Source organism: Passer domesticus, chromosome 15 (genome assembly GCF_036417665.1).
Source record: "Passer domesticus isolate bPasDom1 chromosome 15, bPasDom1.hap1, whole genome shotgun sequence".
Taxonomy (NCBI): Eukaryota; Metazoa; Chordata; class Aves; order Passeriformes; family Passeridae; genus Passer; species Passer domesticus.
The window spans coordinates 414880-425781 of record NC_087488.1 but is presented as its reverse complement, the minus strand read 5'-3'; the positions used below and the strand labels follow the sequence as shown (position 1 = coordinate 425781).

The 10902-nt window shown below is 61.1% G+C and overlaps 1 long non-coding RNA gene across 1 annotated transcript; it reads left to right on the top strand.

Moving 5' to 3' along the window:
- The first annotated feature begins 834 nt into the window (after positions 1-834).
- On the top strand, positions 835-3822 carry LOC135281684 (uncharacterized). Its single transcript, XR_010348239.1, has 6 exons — positions 835-943; positions 1591-1767; positions 2016-2165; positions 2384-2512; positions 3129-3263; positions 3548-3822. It is a non-coding gene; the product is annotated as an uncharacterized LOC135281684 (long non-coding RNA).
- The last annotated feature ends 7080 nt before the right edge of the window (positions 3823-10902 follow it).

The window sequence follows — 10902 nt, the reverse complement described above, 5'->3', positions numbered from 1 at the left end:
GCGAACGCCGGGGGATGGCCGGGCCGGGGCGGGTGAGGGGCGCTCGGGGGCCGTTGCTGGCCCCGGGCCGAGCGCTGACAGCCGCGTCCCGCCCGCAGGGAAGGCGCAGGAGGCCCTGCAGGAGCGGTACCGGCTGGGCTCGCTGCTGGGGCGTGGAGGATTCGGCAGCGTCTGCTCGGGGACGCGGCTCTCGGACGGCGCCCCGGTGAGCGGCGGGGCCGGCGGTGGGCGGAGGAGGAGGGGGCGCAGGAGGAGGAGGAGGAGGATGGGGCTGGGCAGGGCGGGCGTTGAGCTGAGCCCGCTGCTCCCCTTGGCTTGCAGGTGGCCATCAAAAGGGTGCCACGGAACCACATCTGGCATTGGAGCGAGCTGGTGAGTGAGCCGGGACAGTGGGAGAAGCCGGGCCGTGCCGGGCGGGGATGAGCCGAGCCCCGGCATGGTGGAAGCCGCCAGGACATCCCGAGGGGGAGCGGGCGTGGGGCCAGCGCAGGGCGCAGAGCATCCCGGGCTGGCTGAGGGGTTGCCCAGCCCTGGCATGGCATCGGCCCCACTGACAGCATCGTGCTCCTCCCGCAGCCCGACGGCACCAGCGCTCCCCTGGAGGTTGTGCTGCAGGACAAGATGTCCACTGGCTTCCCCGGTGTCGTCCAGCTGCTGGAGTGGCTTGAGCTCCCCAGCGACATTGTGATGGTGCTGGAGTGGCCAGAGCAGTCTCAGTACCTCCTGCATTTCATTCGGGCACGGGGGTTCCTGCGCGAGGAGGTGGCGTGGCAGCTGTTCCGCCAGGTGCTGGAGGCCGTGCGGCACTGCACCAGCTGCGGGGTCCTGCACCGTGACATGAAACCAGAGAACATCCTGGCTGACCTGGCCACCGGGCAGGCAAAGCTGATTGACTTTGGCTGTGGCACCTACCTGCAAGAGACAGCCTACACTCACTTTGCAGGTAAGCCTACACAGGGCTGTGCTACCGCTCCTGGCATCTCACGGCCCAGCATCTACAGCCCAAGCTGGGTGTGGCAGCGGGGATTCTCCCTTTTGCTGCCACTCAGGGGACTGAATCTGCAGCTGAGTTGCTTTACAGCAGGGCTGGGTGGGGAGCCATCTTCCAGCCCTGCTGGCAGCATTTGCCCACCACTGTGCCCAGGACTCGGGCTGGGCTGGTGCAGCCAGCCTGACAAAAACAGCCGTGGGTGGGGGTAGCAGAGAGGGAGGTCGGAACCTGTGCCCCAGCTGGTTTGGTGTGCAGGCAAGAGGAAGGGCTTGGACTGCTCCACTTGCCCTGTTTGTCTTGCCTTTATAATATGTTTGGGGCAATGCAGGCAGGGAGAATGAGGGCATGGTTTTTCCCCAGCACGCAGTGGGTATTTCCTTTGCATGTCATGGTCAGGCCTAGCCAGGGCTTCCACTGTCCCCTTCCCACACCAGTGGCTTCTTTTGCAATCCCAAGTTTGTACACCAGTCCCAGATGCTGGTGAGAGGACAGTGGTCACCCTGTGTGCCACTGATGCAGCCCCCGCTCGCCCAGGGATGCTGGGGCCAGGCTCTGGGAGCAGCAGCATCCCCCTGATGAACTCCATCTGTATTCCACAGGAACACCATCATACAGCCCCCCGGAATGGACCCGCTTTGGCTGGTACCATGGCGAGCCAGCTACCATCTGGTCCCTGGGCATCCTGCTGCACGAGATGGTCTGTGGGAAGATGCCTTTCAGGAGGGGCTGGAACTTCAGCTGGGGCCAGCTCTCACTGCCACAACGGCTTTCTCCAGGTGGATCCTCTTCTCTGGGCATGGGTGCAATACCAGTGCTGGGAGACAGCAGCGGGCTCGGGAGCATCCTGCTCTGGCAGCTGCTGAGGAGGTGGCACATGTCGTGCTCTCCCCCAAAACCAAGAATTGATGGGAAAGTTCAGGCCCAGCTCTGAGCGCATCCAGCATGGCCTGGGCATGGGAATAGTGGGGCAAAGCAGACAGGAGCCTTCTCCAGCTGACGGGCAGTTTCTGGTTTCTCTCCCCAGAGTGCCAAAATCTGATTGGGTGGTGTTTATCCATGCACCCCTTGGCCAGACCCTCATTAGAAGAGGTGTTCTGTCATCCTTGGATGCAGGATATTGATCTGCCCTAGAAGAAGGGAGAGAGCCACAGGCACACTGTGCTGCAGGGCCCTGGTAAGTTACAGCTGCACACATGCCTTGGCAATGAGAAGCAAAGAAAGCCAGCCCCTGTCACTGCACCAGGGTCATGGGATGGGAACATGCAGCCCTTGTGCTGGAGCTGAGCTGCTCTGCCCAGCCCTGGTGGCTGCCATCCAAGCAGGTTTTGCTTGTCCTGGTTCCCTGACAGCTGGGGCCCTGGGCAGAGCCCTGACAACCTGGTCTCACCCCAGGGAAGGAGAAGGAGCCCCAAGAGAAGCTGTACCAGGTGGGGCTGCTGCTGCAGGAGACAGCGAGGATGACATCAAGGATGACATGAAGGATGACAACCTCTTCCTCAACCTGGCCACCAGCAGTTGAAGGTGATGCACTTTGATTGTGGCACCTTCTTCAAAGCCAAACTCCACAGGGAATTTGCAGATGAGTCCACACCTGGGGAAATGCTCCCAGATTTGGGTATTGCCCAGCCTGGCTGGGAAGCAAAGGTTCCCCTTTTGCTGAGGCAGATGCAGCTGATCCTTCAGTCGGCTGCCCAGCTGCTTTTGGCAGGGCTGGGGGCATGGGCTGGGGTGGGTACGAAATGGGAGTGGGCTCCTGGTCCTGCCAACAGCCCCCAGCACCCACCGTGCTCCAGGCTGGGGCTGGGGCTGGGGCAGCCAGACCAACACAAACAAACCCCCATGGTGGGAGCAGAGGTGGGACTCCCAAATCTGCGCACAGGTGCTTTGCTGTGCAGGCAAGGAAGGGCTTGGGCAGCTCCACTGCCCTTGTTTGCTTTGGGATCACGGTTATTGTGGGGGACAGTGCAGGGGGAAGGGAGAAAACCTGGGCTTTGCTCACACATGGCTGGGTTTTTCCCTGGCTTGCAGGGCTTGGGCCTTCCTCAATCCCCTCACAGAGATATGATTTTTACCTTTGTTCTTTTTTTCCCTTTTTGTCTGTAATCTATTTTCAACAATTTGTTGTTTGTTTTTCTAGAGTAAGCATTCTGGTTAGTCCAGTCTGGATCGGGAAGTTCTTGGGACCAGCTGCAGCGTGGATGGGCCGTGCCCTTGGAGCAGGCTGAGGACATCGTTTGGGACCAGCTTTTCTTCCAGCCATGGATGGCATGAGGTGGGTCCCCGTCTGCTTGGCAGGGTGGGCTCAGAGCTTTGGGAGATGGCAGCGAGCACAGGAGCATCCTGCTCTGGGCAGCTGCTGAGCAGGTGGATGTGCCATGGCTGGCTGCAGGCTGGGCACATGTCCTGCCCTCCTGCCCTGCTCCCAAAGGCAGCACTGATGGGCAGCTCTGGGCACAGCTCTGGGCACAGCCAGCATGGTCTGGGCACCACGGGCAGCTGGGACAAGGGGACAGGAGCCATCAGCTGACAGGCAGTTTCTGCTTTCTCTCCTTGCAGCCGGGCTCTGTGGATGCTGAGGCTGCTCTGGGCTCTGCCTGGGTTCTGCTGGAGCTCAGCGCGGGGCCGGAATCAGCCAAAGAAGAAATGGTGTCACCTGCAGCACAGACTTGCTTGAGCATTTTGGCAACACAGCTCAAGTTTGCAGAGTGACACCTCACAAAAATTAAACTTATTCAATACCTTCTGAAATCAAATCAATCTGGGATGACTCCAAATGACATTTTTCAGCTTGCTCAAGCTGTAGCTCAGCCCTTCTCTGAACAGTTCACTCCCCCAGCTGCCTTTTACTTCTCAACTGCTCCCTTTTTTCCCCAGTGAATTCCCAGCCCGTTGCTGTCTCCATCACTCTGTTGCCTTCCTTGTTGCCCCTGACCACAAGGAGGGCTGAGCCCCAGGTTTAGGGACTCATGCTGTCACTGGCTGAGGAGCAGCAATGTTTCAGAGGTCCAGTGGGATTTTAGTGTCATTCAGAGCCACTCTCCAGCCCTCAGCTCTCCTCACTGCTGAGTTCCCACTCCCTTTTCCTTGTCCTTGCTGCAGGATGAGCTCTGTGAATCCCCTTGAGCCTCCCCACTCTTCCCAGCCCACGCAGCCACCTCAGTGAGGCTGAAGCTGAAGCTTCTCTGTCTCCTCTGGCACTCCAGTCCAGTCCCCTGTGTGGGGAGCCCCAGCCCCAGAGCACAGCACACAGCAGTGCAGTCCGGGCTGGAGCAGCTGCCCTGCAGCCCTGGCTTGGCTGTTTGTGGCAGCTGAATGCTCCCTGTTTCCAGCTGTCCCTGCAGGATGGCCCCAGGGCAGAGCCCAGCCGGGCTCCCACTGCAGCCCCTGGAGCTTGGGGCAGACAGTGCTCCCAGAGCTGAGGTTGATGGGGAGCACCCGGAGCTGTGCCTCGCACTCTGTTGCTGTGTGTCACAGCACAGGCTGGCTTGTACTGTGTGACAGTACCAGCCCCTGGTGTGACTGACAGGGCCTCGCCCAGTCACATCTCTCCCAAGGCTGCAGCATTTCACTGCCCAGAATCTGAAGGGGCGTAGAGATCAGACCCATGACATTTTCCAGACTGGGTTTTTCAAAGGCTCTTTATAATGAAGGGCTTGAGAATAAGCGCTCTCTGTTTGCAGAGATGAAAATCAGGGTGAGTGGTCTCTTTGTCTCCAACCCACTGCCACCCCCGGGCCAGTGTTAGAGCCACCCAGTCCCTCACCCACCCGCCTCGAGCCTTCCCACTGCCTTGTCCTGTCAGGTCTTCTGCTGCCCCTCATCCCTTCATGGCCTCATCCCCTCAGGGTCTCCCCCAGCCCGGCCAAGCTGCCCGGCAGCAGCGCCGCAGCCCCACAGGAGCTCCAGAGGAGCCCCATCCAGAGGCACCTGGGAGCCCTCAGCAATGCAGCCAGCAGCACACAGGCAGGAGGACACAGATGGCGGTTCCTGCCTGGGACAGGGCTTGTGGCCATCTCCAGGTACCGGTCTCACAGGGATCCCTGCAGCTCCGGCCTCTGCCCACCTGCTCTGTTGGCAGCACAAAGGCTTCAGCAGACCCACCAAAGGCCAAGGGGCTTCTGGCCATTTTATCTGCAACACTGCACGCCTGGGCAGCTTGTTGAGCCCAGACACCCTTTTCCCCCTCTTCCCCTATGCCCTGCAGACCCTGGGCAGCAAAAGAAAGCTCCTGGGAGTCTGTTTATTACAACACATCCTATATTCATATACTAAAGGAAAAAACAAGAAGAAGAAAAGAATAATCTCAAAGAAATGGAAAATTCCTGCTGGCTCAGGTGAGCCCAGCAGACAGAGCCTCTGGGATCAGCTCTCTCCAGAGCTCCAGCAGCACGGCCAGCCGAGCCCTGACAGACGAGGCCGTGTCCTCCATGCCCTGCGGAATTGATTTTGCAGCCTCTGGAAGATGGAATATTGCCCACTCTGTAGTGCCCGGAGGACATACAATGTTTGAAGTGCTGTGTCTGACACGGCACTGATGATGTCCTCTGTCAGGTGTTCAAGGGCTGAAAGAGAGAGGAACAGAGCAATGGTCAGATCCTGGATCTGCAGGGACCTGAGGAGAGCCCCCTGCTAGGGCCATCCCAGCCCGCTCTAGCCATGGCCGGGAGGGAGCAGGGAGAAACGGGATCAGCCCAAAACTGCTGGCCACGAATGCCCCAATGGCCCTGAAATCTCTGTGTGCTCTGCCCACGCTGCCCCTCGTCCGCACAAGGAGCAGAGCCCTCGGCAGCCGGGGCAGGGCTCACAGCTGCCCCCGCCAGCCCCCGCTGCCAGCCCGCTGCCCTCACTCACCGCTGCAGATGAGCTGGAGCTCTTCCCTCTTCCCCCTCAGGTGCTGCCCGGCCATTCCTGTGAACACAGAGCCTGTCACGGTGCCAGCGGCACAGCTCCCTGCCAGCGGCGCTGCCGGCGCTGCGGCCACATGCCCTGCTGGCCCGGCAGGGCTCAGCCCGGGCCACGCCGCACGCTGTCGCCCGAAGGCACGGCTGCCAGAGGGCAGCAGCAGTGCCTGGGCCAGTCGGGGCTCCACGGCGCCGGGCCTGGACGGCGCTGCCGGGGCAGTGGGCAGGGCTGGGCCTGAGCTGCGGCGGGGCGGGGAGGGAGCAGATAAAATGGCCATGGGCTCGTGGCTCACCCATGAACCTGATGGCCGCCTCTCGCAGGGACTCCAGTGGGTTCCGCAGGTACGGCAGGGCCCGGCGCAGGTGCTCGGCCGCTTGGCTCGTGTCCTCTGCCAGCTGCAGAGATCGGCAGCAGGGAAGGCTTGGCGCGGGCTCAGCCCCTCGGCCAGGCGCTCCCTGCGCCCAGCCCCGGCCTCCCCTGCCCGCACAGCCCTGAGGCGCGGCCAGCAGCCGCTGGCGCTGGGCTCTGGAGGGGGCAGAGGGCCGGCTGCTGCCCGGGGAGCCGCACTGCCATCCCATCCCGCAGCCCCGCTGGGCCAAGGCTCCATCGGCCCCCGGCTCGGGCCCACAGGAGCCTGGAGAAGAGCCCGCGCGGCCTCTGGGTGCAGCAGCGGGCAGGGGCACAGCTGCCAGCGCCACACACTGAGCACCGCGCTCAGGGGCCTTCTCCAGGCTGAGGCTGGGGCTTCCAGCCCGTCCTTACCAGGCACTCAGTGAACTTCCACAGCTTCTTGTCCTTCACCAGTTTTTCAAGATCGCTTCTCTTCAGGAACTCTACCACACAAAGCAGCGTTTCCAGAGAGGCCTGGGGAGCAGCAGAGACGCGGAGATAGCCCCACAGCCCAGGGTGCAGGACCCGCGTCCCTGTGCCAAGGCCTGGAGGAGGCTGCAGCCTGGCAGGCGCCAGGGGAGGAGGCAGCCGAGCCCCCTGCCAGGGGGACAGCAGCAGCCCACGAGTCCTCACCTCTGCCACACGCTGATTCTCATTGTGGCAGTGGAAGAAGAGTGGCAGCAGGCTCTGGCGCAGGTGTGTCTTCAGGGCCTTTTTTTCCTTTTCCTGTGGAAGAGTCACCAATGTTCGGAAGAGCAGTATGGAGAGCAGCTGCACCTGGCTATTCTCCTGTATCAAAGGAAGAAAAAAAGACCTCAGCATCAGCTGCACAGGGCTCAGCTTGGCGCAGCCTGCAAATCCACAGGGCAAAAAGTTTCTGGGCAGCACCCAGTGCCCGTGGCTGGGGGCAGCAAGCCTTACATGGTCAAAGAGTGGCAGGAGCGCCTCAACCAGCTGCAGTGCCATGGGGCTGGGTATCAGCATGTCATTGTCCAAGATGATAAAGCTGAGTAGCATGACTGTCATGCTGACTATCTCTCCATTTGCGTCCCACAGGAGCCCCACAAGACTTTCAGTCAGGCTCCACATTTTCTCGTTCTATGTGGAACACAAGTTTGTGAAACACCATCCATCCTGCTGCCACAGGGCTCAGAGGCTAAAGGTCTGTCCCGAAGCACTCAGGCAGCTGAACCGGGAGGCAAGAGAGCTGGGAGCATCTGCCCCAGTTCCCAGAGCCCAGCCAAGCCCAAGAGACTGTATTTTCTAGCTCAGCCTCAGGCGCTGCCCCTTTCTCACCATTGAGGGATCGTCAATGATCTCAAAAAGGACCCTGAGTGCCAGGCGACGCCTCTCCCTGCACTTGCTCCGCAGCTGCCTTGACAAGATTTGCTGGAGTCTGTTAGCACCATGTTCACTCAAGTCCAGCAACTCGAGGACCTGAAAGGCACAGGGTAGTGTCAGGGGACCCGGCCGGCAGGAGCCCAGAACCACACAGGGCTGGGCCCAGGCAGCAGCACAGGGCACGGGCAGCTGTGGCTACGAGAGGGCAGAGAGCTGGGAGGCAGCTCAGCGAGGCAGCGCGGGCCATCAGGCTCACCTCCGCAAGGAACGCCAGGGCAGGCAGCTCCCAGCGTGGCTCCTGGGTGCTGAGCAGCCGGAGCAGGTAGCGAATGATCTGGGAACGCAAGGGGATGGAGACACAGGACATCTCCCTGGCAGGAGAAAAAGTAACCAAGACTGTGGGCTGGGGGATAGACCTCTGCCAGGACTGACTCACAGAGGTCTGGTCTTTCCCCAGCATCCTGCACGGGGCCCTGGGCTATTTGGGAGGCGGCTCCTTATGGGCACCCTCCTCTCCCAGCCTTTTCCACTCTGCTTGGCTGTCCCTCAGTGACAAGGCCCTCTGGTTGATGACCACAGGGACTGTGTGGGGCTCCCTGGGCACAGAGCACGAATGTCAGAGGCAGCGGGGAGAAGGGAGTCTCACCTGGCCAGCAGACCCACGGCATAGTGGTGGGTGTCAGCACACAGCAGCGTGTCCCAGCCACACTTGCGTTCCATTGCCACCACCACATCCTCGTGCTGCATTCGGCAGAGCAGGGACATCAGGGTCCGCACTGCAAACCTGCGTGCAGAGCAAAGCCCAGGTCATGCTGGAGCACTGGCTTCTGCCCAGGGATGTGGCAGGGACAGGAGGAGTGGGATGGAGAACCTGTTGGGGCTGATGGCAAGGCCGTATTGCTGCTGGCATCCCTGCCAGAAGGGATCGACCTTCTCTGGCATTTCCAGAGTGCTGAAGAGCACTTGGAAGAGCAGATGCACAAAGAGGCAGGGGAAATACACCATCACAATACGTGGGATACAGGGTACCTGGAGGATCTTCCACATCACCACAGTTGCCTGCAAAGCCCCCCGAGACAGCGCTCAGTGCTGAGGTGTCCGTGTGGCAGGGCCTGAGCAGGGGAGGGAGAGGCCTGGAGAGAGGCGGGGGAGGACCGGGCCTGGTGCCCCTGAAGCTGCCCCGAGGCCAGGTTTCAGCCCAGCGCCTGAGGCAGGGAGATGCAGTGGGGGAAGGAGGATGGAGAGCTGCTGGAGAGGCGGCTTTGGGGCCAGCAAAGGCCAGTTGCAGAAACTCACAGCCAAGACAAAGACACCCGTTTTGTCCCCATCTGAGGTGCACGTGCTGTGCTCGGGCCATCTCCTCAGCACATCCAGGAGTATCAGCAGCGCAGGCTCCGCAGTCCTGGACGAGCACATGATGCTATTCCACATGGTCAAAGCAGCTCTGTGGGGTTAGAGCTCTGTCTCAGGGGGGGCTCAGACACAGCACCATGGCTTGGACAGCAGTGGGGACCTGAACTGGCTGCCAGCTCTGCCTCTGCCCACTGTCCCTCGCCAGCAGCAGCCAGGCAGCCCAGCCCTGTGGGGACAGGCCCCTGAGGGGCAGCGAGGGGGCATGGCAGCAGGCTCGGGGACTGACGTGCCAGGGTGGCAAAGGGAGCAGCCAGAGAGCCCTGGAAGTCTCTGTTGGTCAGACACCTGGGAGAGGCTGTACAGGCTGATGGGCTGGGGAGCCCTGAGCCCTCTGGGCAGGTGGGCCCATACCTGTCACAGGATGGGGCCACACGCAGGAGCGTCATGACTACATCAGCTGGCTGTGCTTTGGTGAGATACAGCAGGGTCCTGTTCAGCCTGTGCTCTACAAACTGATTGGCCATGAGCCACTGGTGGATGTACCTCACCATGGCGGGCACCTGGAGAAGGCACAGGGAGACTTGGAAAGCTGCCAGAGGGAGGAATGTTGCCAGCTTCCCCAGAGAAGTGCTTCCCTTCCCACCACACTGCCATGGCCTCAAAGATGTCCACACCAGCGGGTGTGGCTTGGGAGGCCAAGCAATTCCTGGGAGGATCAAAACCTGGCCACAGGCTGCTTACTTGCTTTGGATTGCAAAACCCCTCCTGTACGAGCATGCTCAGCAGGGCAGCACTGGTCTTGGTTTTGAAGATGTGCGAATATGCTCGGAGCCCAGTGCCCATGGTGCTGGTTTCTTCCTGCCGAATTCGCTTGATGAATTTGCAAACCAGATGTAAGAGAAGGGCAGAAGCCAGGGATGTTCCACAGAATGCTCCAAGCATGGTGACAGCAGGCCCAGCCCAGGCAGGGATGGCTGCAGGTACCTGCGCTGTTCTGCGGAAGCGGCCACGGGCAGGGTCCTGCTCTTGTGTGCGCTCCACGGCTGCATCTGGCAAAGAGCGAGTGCAGCCAGAGCTGAGGGGCTGCGGGAGAGGCCAGAGAACACAGCCCAGCCCTGAGCTCCCCAGGCAGGGACAGCCCCGGGATGCCCCAGGGGATGGAGCATGGCTGCTGTGGGGTGTCTGCCCGGCCTCTCTTCCATCCTGTCCATGGGCATGTCCCCAGGGGATGGGATGGGATGGGATGGGATGGGATGGGATGGGATGGGATGGGATGGGATGGGATGGGATGGGATGCCATGGGATGGGATGCCATGGGATGGGATACCACGGGATGCCACGGGATGCCATGGGATGCAATGATGCCAAGCTGGCTGCAGGCACAAGTCCTCTGGCCCAGCTCTGCCACTCACCCTCCTGTGGCAGCTCGAGTGGCACCACCTCTTCAGTCTCCTGTGCTGGGGCAGCTCCAGGGCCTTCTTCCTCCTCCTCCACCCAGGCCAGCTTGGGCACTTTTGGGGGTCTCTGCTCCATGTCAGTGACTGGATTTGTGGCTGCTTGCAGGAGAGATGCCTCGGAAAACCTCAGAGTCAGCAAGTCCTGCAGTCGTGCCTGGAAGGCACCTTCAAGAGAGAAGCCTCAGGAAGGCTGCAGGACAGCAAGTTCTGCACTCTGGTCTCTAGGGCTCCTGCCACAAGGGCAGGAGAGTCCTGTCAAGGATTGTGGTCTGGCCTCGAGGGCACCGGCGGCAGGGATGGGAGATGCCTCCAGGACACCAAGTCCCACGGTCTGCCCTCGAGGGCACCTGCAGAAGAGAAGCCTCGGGAAGGCCAGGGCTCAGCAAGTCCTGTGGTTTGGCCTCGAGGTCAGCTGCAGAAATAACGTCTCGGAAAGGCTCCGGGTCAGACATGAACAAGTGTGCTGTG